This window comes from Bidens hawaiensis, unplaced genomic scaffold (assembly GCF_021521415.1).
Source record: "Bidens hawaiensis isolate Kalapana, Puna unplaced genomic scaffold, B.hawaiensis_p1.1 tig00043639_1, whole genome shotgun sequence".
In the NCBI taxonomy this organism is placed as follows: Eukaryota; Viridiplantae; Streptophyta; class Magnoliopsida; order Asterales; family Asteraceae; genus Bidens; species Bidens hawaiensis.
In genome coordinates this window covers 128,711-141,974 of record NW_027505851.1, presented here as the reverse complement: position 1 = coordinate 141,974, position 13,264 = coordinate 128,711, and the positions used below count along the sequence as shown (strand labels likewise).

Here is a 13,264-nt window from a genome sequence, read left to right as displayed (position 1 = left end):
TTTGTTTCTTTACAATCTTATTTTTACTCCCGATTCAAATTCTTCATCCCTGATTCAAATTCTTAAATGGAATTTGGATATACTATTGGGTTAGGAGTTGAATCTGGCTTTCAACCACCCAACATTTAAGGATTCACGAATTAAGTAGGAAGGCTTGTGTTTTAGTTTGTTTCTTTAATTTGTTTATGTACCTTAGATAAAATATTGTGGAAACTTACATCTGTTACAAACAATAATAATGGTATTACGGAGTTGAGCTTTTTGAAAAGATAATATTGCATATTCAACACATTCTTTGTGAATCAAATCCATGAATGTTCTAGTCTCATTGTTTTCTAACGCTATATTATATTAACTTAAGTTTCACTTTTGTATCCTTTTGAATGCTATATTATATCAAGTCAAGTTTTACTATTTTTGAGTCAAAATTGGTGCCAGATGGTATTGGAATATTGGGAAAGTCAAACTATAGAGTATAACATTAAGGGTATATTTTTTAAAATTACCAAACTAAAGAACCTACCAAAAGCGTGATATATGTGCTTTTGTTAAAATTTTACTATTATAAAAATCTTTCGCTAATCGGGATGAATATATTGTTAATCGCGTTTGTTTTTGGCAATTTATATTCTGTCAAACCCTCACTTTTGAAACGATAACCATTCCGCCTTCATCAAGCGGTAGTGCTCGCTGCTATTCTTCTTCGGTTCTGTTGGTTCATGAACCTGGTAGTTAAGTCAGTTTGTTCCCTTGAATTACACTTCCTTGAAAGTTTGATCTTTTGTCGAATCATTTTGGTGACCAACGCGGGTATCCGTGCTACCTCGTGCTCGGATTTGTTTCTGTTCGACTACTATCATGGGGTAAGAGCTCACATCCATGCTAATCACATCTATTTGTTTCTGTTCCGGTGATGCAAACCTTATTAGAATCTATATGGTTTGTTTACGTACTTTGTCAAACCGTGTACTGTTAACATTTGTTTGTAAGTACCTACACGTGCATGCATTCATGGCTTTACTATCTTGTCTAGTAGTTCTTTGGAACATGAAGTTTAGAAACAACTAAGTTCTCTACTGAATATACATATATATAACCTCTAGCTAACACCTATTTGTTTAAATATGCAATTATTTCCGAAAGTAATTTATATTAGTAGATAAATAACTAGAAGGTTAATTGATTTATTGAAACTCTTTTTATAATAAAAGCAATACTTAGATAGTAAAGATATATAAATTTCTGAGCATTGGTTAACCACTAAACAAGAATTCCACGAATCTGATTTGTTAAGAGATAATATTTAAAGTGTAGGGTCTTGATAAAAAATGAGGGCTCGTTCATTTTTGCTTCGTTTTGCTACGTTAAGGTATGGTTTCTGTTTTCGTTTACTCATACCATAAACTCTATTTCGTTACTTTGTAGTTCGGATTTTCGTTATGTGTTAAATTTTGAGCTCAGTTATTTTATACAAATATGTTTCGTGGCATGCAATAAACCTTAATTCTTGTACTCGTTATTGCATGCTCCCATTTGAATATATTTAATCATATTGTTTTAGTTTAGTACTCTGTTACCCGAGCATTTGTGACTTGTCGTTGGGGCGTCAACAACATGGCACTTGTCGAGACAGTGCGTATGTAAAGTTCATGGCGTCTGTAGGTCCCGAACCGGATCTAACAATAAGTCTTGGATCAATCTACTTAGTGCTAGCAGAAATCACCCTAAGGAACCTAGATCTCGGATCTTGCTAGTGTGGATGTTATTTCGGTTTTTGTAACTTGAGAGAACTTTGTTTATCTTGTGAGAGTTATTTTGGCAAAAGCTTATGTGTCTCATGCACATACTTCTTATTTATAGGGAAACATGGCATGAGACATTGTTGTATTATACCATAGCTCAATGGGCTTTATGTACAAATCGCCCTAGGCCCAATTACAATAAAACAAAGACAAGCCCAATTAACTTACAATACAAAAGACTTATAAATAAACAAAACTAGGCCCAACAGCGTCTCTAACCAGTATTTGTGTAGTATTAGGGTCACTTAGGGGCATATGGATCGATCCTAGTTATGTTCCGCCTTCTAATTTATGGGGGATGGAGTAATGTGTGTATGTCACACACATCATCTCATTGGTGTATGGATTAGCTAGTTGTTTACCCCCATGTTTTCTGGCTCTAGGTGCTTCTCTGTACATGACTTTGTGGATATATCATTGTCGTATAGTTTGATATATGTTTCTGCATATGTTTTCGTATGTGTTTATGATTATTGTTTAGTATCCAATTCTGTTTTTCGTAAATTGGATTATATCAGTGTCTGTATTAGCTTTGTATTTATTATCTGTATTAGTTTCAGTTAGTTCAGTTATGGTTTTAGTGTCAGCTCTGTTTCTTTTGCTTTTTCTGTATGTCCGTTTTTACCTGTACTGTTGTTCTTTTCATTATTGGGCAATTTTTGGCTCAGCCGTATTTTCTTGTTTGTGTTTTGTCTTATTTTGTTAATAGGTAATCCAGGAGGTTAGGGAAATCAGTGATAAGAGTAAAAGTATAAAGACTTTAATTGATTTTCTTTTATTTAGCATTTAATAAATGAGTCTTAGGATTTTTTTTTTCAGTTTGTTTGAACCCACCGGTTGTTTTTGTATTCTTTTTTCTTTCCTTTTAATTAGATTGTGTTTGGTTTATGAAATCTGTAAAGATATAAATCGTAATAAATGAGTCAAGCCTAATTCAGGCTTAAGTTTGAAAATTGGCTGATCACGAATTAAGCTTGAGCTTTAGAAAAAGAACTTAAACCAAACGGAGTTCAAGCTTTTATATTTTAAAGCGTGCCAAGCCTGGTCAAATTTAGTTTCGGCTTGTTTGCACACCTGCCAAGAGCATAATTTGCAGTATTATTATTTTTTTGTAAGACAAGATAGAAGAGAAAAAAAGAGGAGAGAGAGTATAACAAAACACTATATAGGCATAAATCTACTCCTTAAGATGCATAATAATATCATAATTTTTTATTTTTCTATTTTAGTTCTGTGTATAGAAATATTCTATATTTTGGACGGAGTATATACGTGTGGAGAGAGAGATAGAGATTTAGAAACAGCCTGTGAGTGTGACTGTCAAATCTACAAACTCTCTCTCTCTCTCTCTCTCTCTCTCTCACACACACACATTCACTCATCCTCCATATTTTCTTGTCTTCAATTCCCTCTTCATCTTATTATTATTATTATTTATTTAAACAATTATTATTCTTATTATGTTTGTTGTGATCAGACAGAAGAAACTTATAATCTTTTTTTCTTTTCTCTTGAAAACAAATTATTATTTTACACAGATACACTGCAAATACAAGTTTTTCTAAAGATTAAAAAAGATATTTTTCTTTTTTCTGGGTTTCAAATTGGTCATGAGTAGGGTTTTTTCTCAACTTTATTTGCCATTTTGGGTATTTATGCCTCTGCAAAACTGAAGCTTTAAAGTACGGTTTCTTTCTTTCTTTCTTTCTTAATTATTTTTAATTGTTTCCCCCACATTTAATTTTCAGTTTTGTCTGGTCTTCAACTTCCCCAGAATTCAAGTAAACCCCATTTCAGTTTTTTTTTATTTTTTTTTTATTTTCATATTAACTGGGTTTAAAATATGAGGCATATGCATGTTTCTTGTGAAAACAAAATTATGGCTTTTGGTGTTTAACCATTTAGGTATTTGTTAACTTCCAGGTGCATTTAACAAAAAGAAAAAGGTTTTCCCTTTATGGAAATGAGATCTGCTTTTTACATCTCATCATACCTTAAGTTATAACTTCAATAATACTGTATTATTAGCTGAAAATAAAAAAGTTAATGATTAAAAATTACAACCAATTTCATATTTTTGTGTAAATCCCCATATCATATATATATATGATATCATTGTCATGATTTGTTATATATCTACAGCATGTCTTTTAACTATTTATTGCTCAAAGTATAGAGTTTTCATGTTTCTTGTCTGCCTTTTGACTTAAAGGTCAAGGTTGTATTTTTGACATTGAAAAGTCAAAGGAGATTGATGAGTTTGTGTGTAATGTAGGGTTGGAGTTGATTTGATGAGAAGATTAATTATGGAGGGTGAGTTAGATGGGAAGGCATTGCAGACATTTCAAAAGAGTTTTGTTCAAGTGCAAAGCATCTTGGATCAAAATAGAGTGTTGATTAATGAGATTAACCAGAATCATGAGTCGAAGATACCGGATCAACTCGGTAGAAATGTAGGGTTGATTAGAGAACTTAACAATAATATAAGAAAAGTTGTTGATCTTTACTCTCATTTGTCATCTAATTTCTCCTCAAAGTCAATGGATGATATTGTTGATCAAGGGGAGTCAGGATTAGATGCCAAAGCTTTGCACAAGAGGAGTAGGCCTGCTGCTTAATTATTATTAGTTAGATTAAAAACTTGTTATTTTTATTTTATCCAAAGATGCTACTATTATTATTATTATGAGTTGTGACACATGCATTCAAAGTAGTAAGCTTTTCTTGATTTGTGATATTTGGTACTTTTATATATTCATCTGTTTAGGGTGAAAAGTTTTATTGTTTTTTGATAATTTGTTGGTGAAAGAAAAGAATGGGCACAGAAACAGAAACAAAAGCCATACTTTGCATATCCATCTCTGCAAAGATGCCCTTAACAGTAACACAAACTGGAAGAGAGGAAAAAAAGCAGCTTTTTAGTCCCCAATCACACTCCACCACCCAACTCAATATCATATTATTATTATTATTATTATTAATTATTATTTTAAGTCTTCAACTTTCCACTCTTTTTTGGCATTCTTGTTTAATGTCTGGTTGAGGTAACGTACCCTTTTATTTTCTAGTGAATAGATCATGTTTTCTTATCAAGTCACTAGTTGTTACATTTGGCAAATCATTGTATATTTGTATGTATTTACTCTATGCCGGTATCATCACGGTTTATTACTTGCAATGTTATAAACTCGTATAAAAAAGCGGCCAGTGATACGTACTTTTGTGTTGCTTGTTTTTTCTCCTTTGCTTCATCGACATGATGCGTCTACTGTTAACGAGACTATAGTAGGTGGATGTTGGGTAGAGAAAAAAGTATACTATATATGACATATTTTTATGATAATTTTTCAATAATCTTTTTCAGGTTTGGAGAGGTTGAATATCATTTTAGTTGAAGTTTTGTTTTATGTCTTGAATCGTGAATTAAGTTTGTTATACCATCAATATCAAAATATTGATCGTACATTAGAACCCATTATAACAAAGTATTGGTAAGGTTTAAAGAGAATGAGACGGGACAATTTACACGTAACTCAGGAAATAGAGTTTACTCCTATTAATACAAACTCGAAATATAGGATATATAGGATAAAATATAACGATATAAATAAACATAGTGTGGCCAAGTAAAAACTATGGATACTAGTGACAGACTACAAATAACATAATAAAAGTAGTTATATATATACTAATAATAGTAACATAGAAAATAGAGCATAGAAGGAAAAGGTGGCACTAACTATCTTGGAAGTGATTAATACATTCTCGTTAAAAATCTGTATAACGAGATAAAACTAAAGCTAAGAAAAAGAATTATGTAGGTAAAGATAATTAAGACCTCTTAAGACAAATTAAGATAAGACAAATCTATATATAAACTCTTCAAGAAAATCTATTGCTTTTATTTGTTGGAAGATCTATCTCGTGTCTAGTACTCCACGGTTCCACTCTGCTATTCTCTTGAAGCTCATTCTGCAAGAACTCCGAAAGAAAAATCTATTACTTTTATCTTACTTTTTTTTAAGAAATCTTATATCCAATCAAGTTATTGAAGAAATTCAAGACTAATAAGTACAATTATTAGTTTTGTTTAGTGATAAAGGCGTATAACCTTCAATTAAAAGATTTAAATTCCAGTCTCACTTATGAAGTGGGGGTTCTAAATGAGGAGGTGGTTTTACGTGCTTCTTCGATAGGATGTCTTCCGACTAAAAAGCCCTTCACCTATTTGGGTTTACCGGTTGGTTCAAGTATGAAAAGGGTTGAAAATTGGAAGGCTATCAATTCAAAACTCGTCTTTCGGTTTGGAAGTCGAATTTATTATCTATTGGAGCTAGAACTCTTCTAAACACTTCAGTCCTTGGAGCTTTGAGAATTACTTTCAACTTAATCTTATCGACCATCACAAAATCTTTCATGTTTTAAGCTTAGAGATCTGAAAATCTGTCAATATGGTCGTATATGGCTATACAGGTCGTATAGGCTCGTAAAGTCCTTTTCAAATTGCACGTAACGGTCGGTCAAAGCCTAGTCTAACGTTTTCTACTAAATATTTCTATGTGGTCATATAGCCCTATGTAAGTTGTATATGTTTTATAGCGTATCAAGCTCTATACTAGCTATTGAAGACCTATGCAGCTCGTAGTAGGCCATATGGGTTGTATAGGTTGCAAAAAGTTGTTTTGTGTCTCCTCCATACACTTGTCAGTTATGCATAATATATACGACCCGTATAAACTTTTACAGTCACCATAGAAGTGATGTATGAAAATCACATTATGGCATATGTAATTCTATACTTCTATATCATATGATGTTAACCACGTTTGATAGGCTACAAAACTAGATATCCATTAGAAGATAATAATTAATAAACGATCAGCATTAATTCCAAATGGGTCGGTCTAAATTAAAATCATAACCCACGATGCATTGGTCTAATGTCTACAAAGAAAAATTTTGCTTTTAAAAAATTATATCATTAATAAACAGGTTAAGATTCAAGAAAACTTTAAAATCAAGTGTTAATACATATGAAATTAAGTCGATTCATTTGTAAATATTGTTGGATATTTATATGAGAAACAAAAACAAGTTGAAGTTGAAAATCATAAAATAAATGACATTTAATTATATGTAAATCTACTTACACAAATGGATATTTATATAAATCTTTATGAAATACCATTTTACACATAAAGAAATAGAATGTTTTCTTAACATTATATATCATTACTTATTACAATATATCCATATATTAAAGTGTTGTCTATTACTATTAAAAATGTAGATAGTTATGGATTGAAAATAAAATATAATATATGACACAATAATGATGATAACTTGGCAAGTCCCAAACTCAAGACACGATGAGCCCGCAACCTTATGTTTTAATTTAACTTTAATATGTGCTTATGTTCCCTCTTTCTATTTTCCATGTTTATTCTTACTTTTCTAGTTATTTAATATTAAAGGAATGTTGTTGTCTTGTATGTCATATACAAATACCTCATTGTTATTCAAATATGGGATATCGAATCTTGTATATAACATGTGGCGTATGACTAGACCCATTCTTCCGACGTTCTCATTAAGCCATTGAATTATCTAGGATATCAAGTTACTCAATGTCATGAGAAAGATAAAGGTATATTTGGTTCAAGTATTCGATTAATTAGTGACGGCCCAATCATTTTTGACACCTAAAGCGAAAGAAAACCCGGGGCCCTTACCAAAAGTTAGAGAGATGAATTACATATTTTATAATTTTTTTATTTTTATAATTTATATTGTCGTGCTTCATATATGAAATTACAAAATTTTAAGTTTCTGTTTTGAGAAAGGAGTTCGGTACAAATCATATAACAACTACTTTTCTTTTACTTTTTTCAACAACAATGAAAAATTTTATACATACCAAGAGAAGAAGATAGAAACATAAATGGAAAAAAAAATAAAAATAAATAACTAATAAGAAGGAAAAAAAAGAAGAAGAATGGCAGTCCTATACGCTCGAGCCCTAGGTAGGAATATTAGTTAATATACCTAGAAAGAAAATGGAAAAAAATTAAACGACTAAAATATAAGAAAAAAATGAAAAGCGGTCCTAGAGACTCGAACCTGAGTAGGAACGTTGATTAAAAGTTAAAAGTAGATGATTATTAATTAAGCCACTCGGCTATCACACATTTTTTATTAAGTTTCAATTACATAGTTTTATGCAAATATATAAATATTTAATTTCTTAAATTGGGGCCTTATTTTTTCGGGGGCCTCAAATCCTAGCTTCACTTGGGAATACTATAGGGCCGCCCCTGTGATTAATAATCAAGACATTTATTAAGCTATAAACTAAAGTCATACAGCAAGGACTAATAAATTTTCGAGTAAGTTTTCAATGCAAAATCGTTTTGGTCATTAACTAGTAGTTAGTAGACTCTTGCCATTCTTAAAAATAAGGTTACTAGATTGTCTACATTTAAAAAAAAATTAACTATTTTTTTTAAATGGCAAAAAAATTCACGTGTAAACCTGATGAAATCTGTAAACTCTCGCCCTCTGTTAGGTTCGAACCCGGGATTAAAGCCCTTATTTGTCTATTCACCCAAATATCCTTTGAACTGGCACAAGTGAAAATCAAGCACACGTCTCCACTAAAGGAAGACGGACCTCTTACCACTAGTCACTAAACCAACTTCTCAGAATAAATTAAATTACTTGGTTATATATTACATTACGTAAATTATATTATATATCAAAAGTCCTTGTTTTAATTATTATTAGTTTTTGTATTTTATTTATTTGTTTTATGCGTATTATGAATAACATTTTTCTAATGGCTATTTAATCTACTTCTAATACTCTAATAGTACTACTTTAATGATCATCACCGGTTTTATTCATCCACCTCGAATGAGAGAGCTCCTTTTACGCATCAAGATACCATTGAACAAATGTCATTTGGTGTATATTATGAATAACTAAATACTTTAATAAATATATTTGGTTGCACGTTGATACAAGAAGTACACGTACGTATATAATTATAAGGTTCTACTAGATACACCCTTCAATACGCCCCGTATAAGACTATACCGAGGGGGGGCTATACGGACGGGATATAGCCCCTCATATAGCCCCATAAGAAATGTCTAGGGGGTGTTTGATGTCCCTAGAAAACCCCTAGTTATAATATGGTTTATAGAAATAAAATATGAATAGGAATGAGCGATGAAGGGCCATCAAATAAGGTTTGAGCGACAATAGTCGCAGTGGCGAATCCCTCATTCCCTTATTATCTTATAACAATAATAAGGTTTGAGCGACAATAGTCGTAGTGGCGAAACTTGTGCTGAGCCATAGGAGTGAATGAAGTTAATGAGGGATAGCTGAGCTCAATACATATAAAAAATTCCGAACGAAATTGCTAAAATTTACACTATGAGGCGAAAAAATGACGATGACCGAGAGCACCCACGGTCCATCTTATTCTAACCCCCGTAATAGTCAATCGTCTAGAGCCCACTCCTCCGGGAGGCACAAAATTTTTTAGTATATGTATATTATATTTTTTAGATATATATTATAACTAACATATTTTAAAAACCCAATTGTTGATTTGATTAAATTCTGATTTGGGGGTCATGTTTTTCACTCGTCTATGGCCCCCAAATTTCTCAGGAACGACCCTAAGTATCAGATACATGTATTAGTTTGTTAAAATAATCTATTAGAATTCCAAGTTTCATTCCCTTTTATTTTTCTAATAATTTTATTAAGCCATAAAAAGTAAAATAAAAACTAAAAAATTGCAAAATTAGGTGAATAATAGGTCACTATTTAAAATAAATGAAGAATAGGTCACTATTTAATATATATGCATAATAAGGTGGGGGAGAAGTATAGTTTGAAAATCCTATTGAGTTGAGAAAACCCGCGAAAACCCTATATAACATCGTTTTTTTTTGTTACATGTAATATATGTTATTACATTTAATACAAAACATCGAAAACATAAAAAAATGTTTTGCTACTTTTTTACATTTTTTTAGTAATTTCTATATATGTTTTCATGAGAGAGAAAATGTAAATAAACTTTTACATTTTTTTATTAATTTTAATTGTGAACCACAAGATTTAACTTTTAATTAAAAACATATGATTGAGAATAAGTTTCTAAAGTTTTCACAATTCAAGTGGGTTTTTATTCTAACTTAACCTATAAGGTAGGTGTCATATGTGTTAGATCAAAACCATTAATATATATATTTTTACTAAATAAATATAATGAATCTATAGAGCAATAATTTGGTGTACAAGTAAGCCAAAATAGAAGTGGTAGCTAGATTGGAATTAAGAAACACAACATGTGCTATAGGAATCTTGTTCTTGCTTTCCACCAATTATTAAATTTTATTATTATATATAGTCATAGGGTTACACTAGATACCTGCTGCATATCCCCTTCATCACGTTTTTTTATCGCCCATACTTCCACTATCATCAAATCTAATTAACTATATATTCAATTCAATTTCTGTCTTTTAGCACAAATTTTCTTTTCTTCAAAATAAATATCAAATTATATTGGTAACTCTTCAATTGCATTAACCTCTAGCAATTTTATTTTTCTTTTAAACCAATACTATACGATAAAAGTTACGGATCTAGGAGCATATCTCTTCAATGGTTAATCACATATATATCCATTTTATTATGTATTGACATATTGTAGTTTTATACTTATATATAGCAAACCAAAATTATTTTCTATTAAAATATTGGACATACAGATTTTAACTACGAGTAAACTGTCATTTCATGTGATTGGGTATTATGAGTAGAGGTGCACAAAAAACCTGAACCCGAAAAAAATACCCGGAACCGATTTTTTTAATACCCGGATTTTTAATACCCGAACCTGTACCTGACCCTACCCGTAAGGTACGGATAGGGTATGCATTTTAGTACCAAAACCCGTACCCGAAACCGGGCCCGATTTATACCCGGTAATACCCGAAACCCGGAACCGGTTACATACCCGGAACCGGGTTTTTCAAATACCCGATTGATACCCGAAATTACCCGAAAAATACCTGATAAATACCCAAAAATACTTCTAAAAATTGTAACCATTAAAAAAAATCCAATCTATACCCGGAAAAAGCCCCCAAAAAATCCCAAAAATAAGGTTTTTTTAATACCCGGGAATAGGGTATTCAAATACCCGATTTTAGAATACCCGGTTTTATACCCGACCCGAACCCGATGCATAGGGTATGGATTTTTGAGACAATACCTGGACCCGAACCCGACCGGGGTATTACCAATACCCGATTTTTCAATACCCGGTCATACCCGAACCCGGTTTCATACTCGAACCCGGGGTTTTCAAAAACCCGATTTGTGCACCTCTACTTATAAGTACGACTAGAGGTGCACAAATCGGGTTTTTCAAATGCCCGGGTTCGGGTATGGAACTGGGTTCGGGTATGACCAGGTATTGGAAAATAGGGTATTGGTAATACCCGGGTCGGGTTTGGGTCCGGGTATTGTCTTTAAAAACCATACCCTATGCATCGGGTTCGGGTCGGGTATGGAACCGGTTATTCTAAAACCAGGTATTTGAATACCCTATTTTCGGGTATTGAAAAAACCTCTATTTTTGGGTTTTTTGGGGTTTTTTTCGGGTATAGATTGGATTTTTTTAAGGGGTTACAATTTTTAGGGGTATTTTCGGGTATTTTTCAGGTATAGATCGGGTATTTGAAAAACCAGGTCTCAGGTATTGGAAAAACCCGGTTCTGGGTATGTAACCGGTTCCGGGTTTCGGGTATTACCGGGTGTAAATCGGGCTCGGTTCCGGGTACGGGTTTGAGTACTAAAATGCGTACCCTATCCGTACCCTATGGGTTGGGTCGGGTACGGGTTTGGGTATTAGAAACCCATGTATAAAAAAACGGTTCCGGGTATTTTTTTCGGGTCCGGTTCCGGGTTCAGGTTTTTTTGTGCACCTCTAAGTACGACCCCAAGATGTTTTGGGCTTGTATCACCATTAAAAAGGCTAACTAACGGGCCACTACCAGGCCCTTTGTAGATACCCATGAGTTGGCTTCTTCGAAAAACTTTGCTTGTTAAAAATAAAAAACATTAAATTGTATTGGTAACAATTTATTTTGCCATAAGCAATTCGCCATTGCATTAACCTTTAGCAATTTTATAGATTAAATAAAATCCGTATTAAACGTTACCATGATAGGGCAAAATTGATGCATATATAAGACTCTAATTTGAAAAGCAAGTGTGATTGGGTTGTTTTGTATAGAGGTAGGGCCATAAAACAAGGAAAAAAGGCCCTGAAGCTCTTAACCCATTAGATGCTTCCACGGGTCATTTTACAAAAGTAATACCCGCGGAAATCACCCGCCAAAAAGTAGTTCAATCAATCCTTCTAGAAGCATGCGGGAGATACCCACAAGCGAATGAATGAATAGAATCAAATAAACCACGGGAGGCACCCGCAGACGGAATAACAAGTGAATACAATAACATTCTTCTAGAAGCTCACGGGAGGCATCCGCAGGCAGAAAGAAGAATGACTTCACACTTGTAAGGAAAAACATTTAATAACCAAAATATTCCTTAATATCGACGTTTACCTCCTTCATAGAGAGCATGTGATGGTTTAACTAGTAAGGAAGAGACAGTCGGATATTCCCTGACAGTCTAGCACATGGCCTATTATCGTACCCTATCAAAACCAGTCGCGTGTCCCTCCAGGTACAAGGAAACATCTTTTGGATAGCGACAACTCCACCAATCATTCTCTCCCACCCTCGGCTATGAATACCTTCTCAATCAACATAAGGTATTCATTCACAACTTCCATATTACATCAATCACTTATATTACTTTCTCTGTCTAGAAGAACAATACTATTCTCACGCCGAAAGGTGGTTACGAGAAGACCTCTCATCTTGTCCTTCTCGTAACGAGCTCACGGCCAAGATTCAGATCTAGATCTCAGTCTCTTCTCAATCCAATAAACCTTATTATATCTCTAAACCCTCACCCAGTTGGAGCGTAGATCTAACCCTAATCCGGCTCGGATCCGTGCTTCATTACTTTGTAAAAGATGTCACATTTAATGGTATTTTGCAATTTTATACTTAGCCCATAATGTGGCACAACCCCATTTAATCCTGGCCTTTCGACTTAGCTATATAAACTCTTGCTTGGACGTACCAAACATGCAACCATCTAACAAAGACTTAGGTTATATAAACTATTGCTTGGACGTACCAAACATGCAACCATCTAACAATCACCATATATCATATACACACATTAATTAGAATGAAGTTGGTGTTTTTTTTAGGATTTTTCTTCATTTTTAGTAAGTTAGAGTGTGAAAGCTTTGGCTGAGAAGATTGAAAACCTATTGTCGATCCATAGACCATAGC

The 13,264-nt window shown here is 32.9% G+C and overlaps 1 pseudogene; it reads left to right on the top strand.

The window, feature by feature from the left end:
- The first annotated feature begins 4,108 nt into the window (after positions 1 to 4,108).
- Positions 4,109 to 4,420, top strand: LOC143615616 (protein ELF4-LIKE 3 pseudogene; annotated as a pseudogene).
- Positions 4,421 to 13,264: the final 8,844 nt, after the last annotated feature.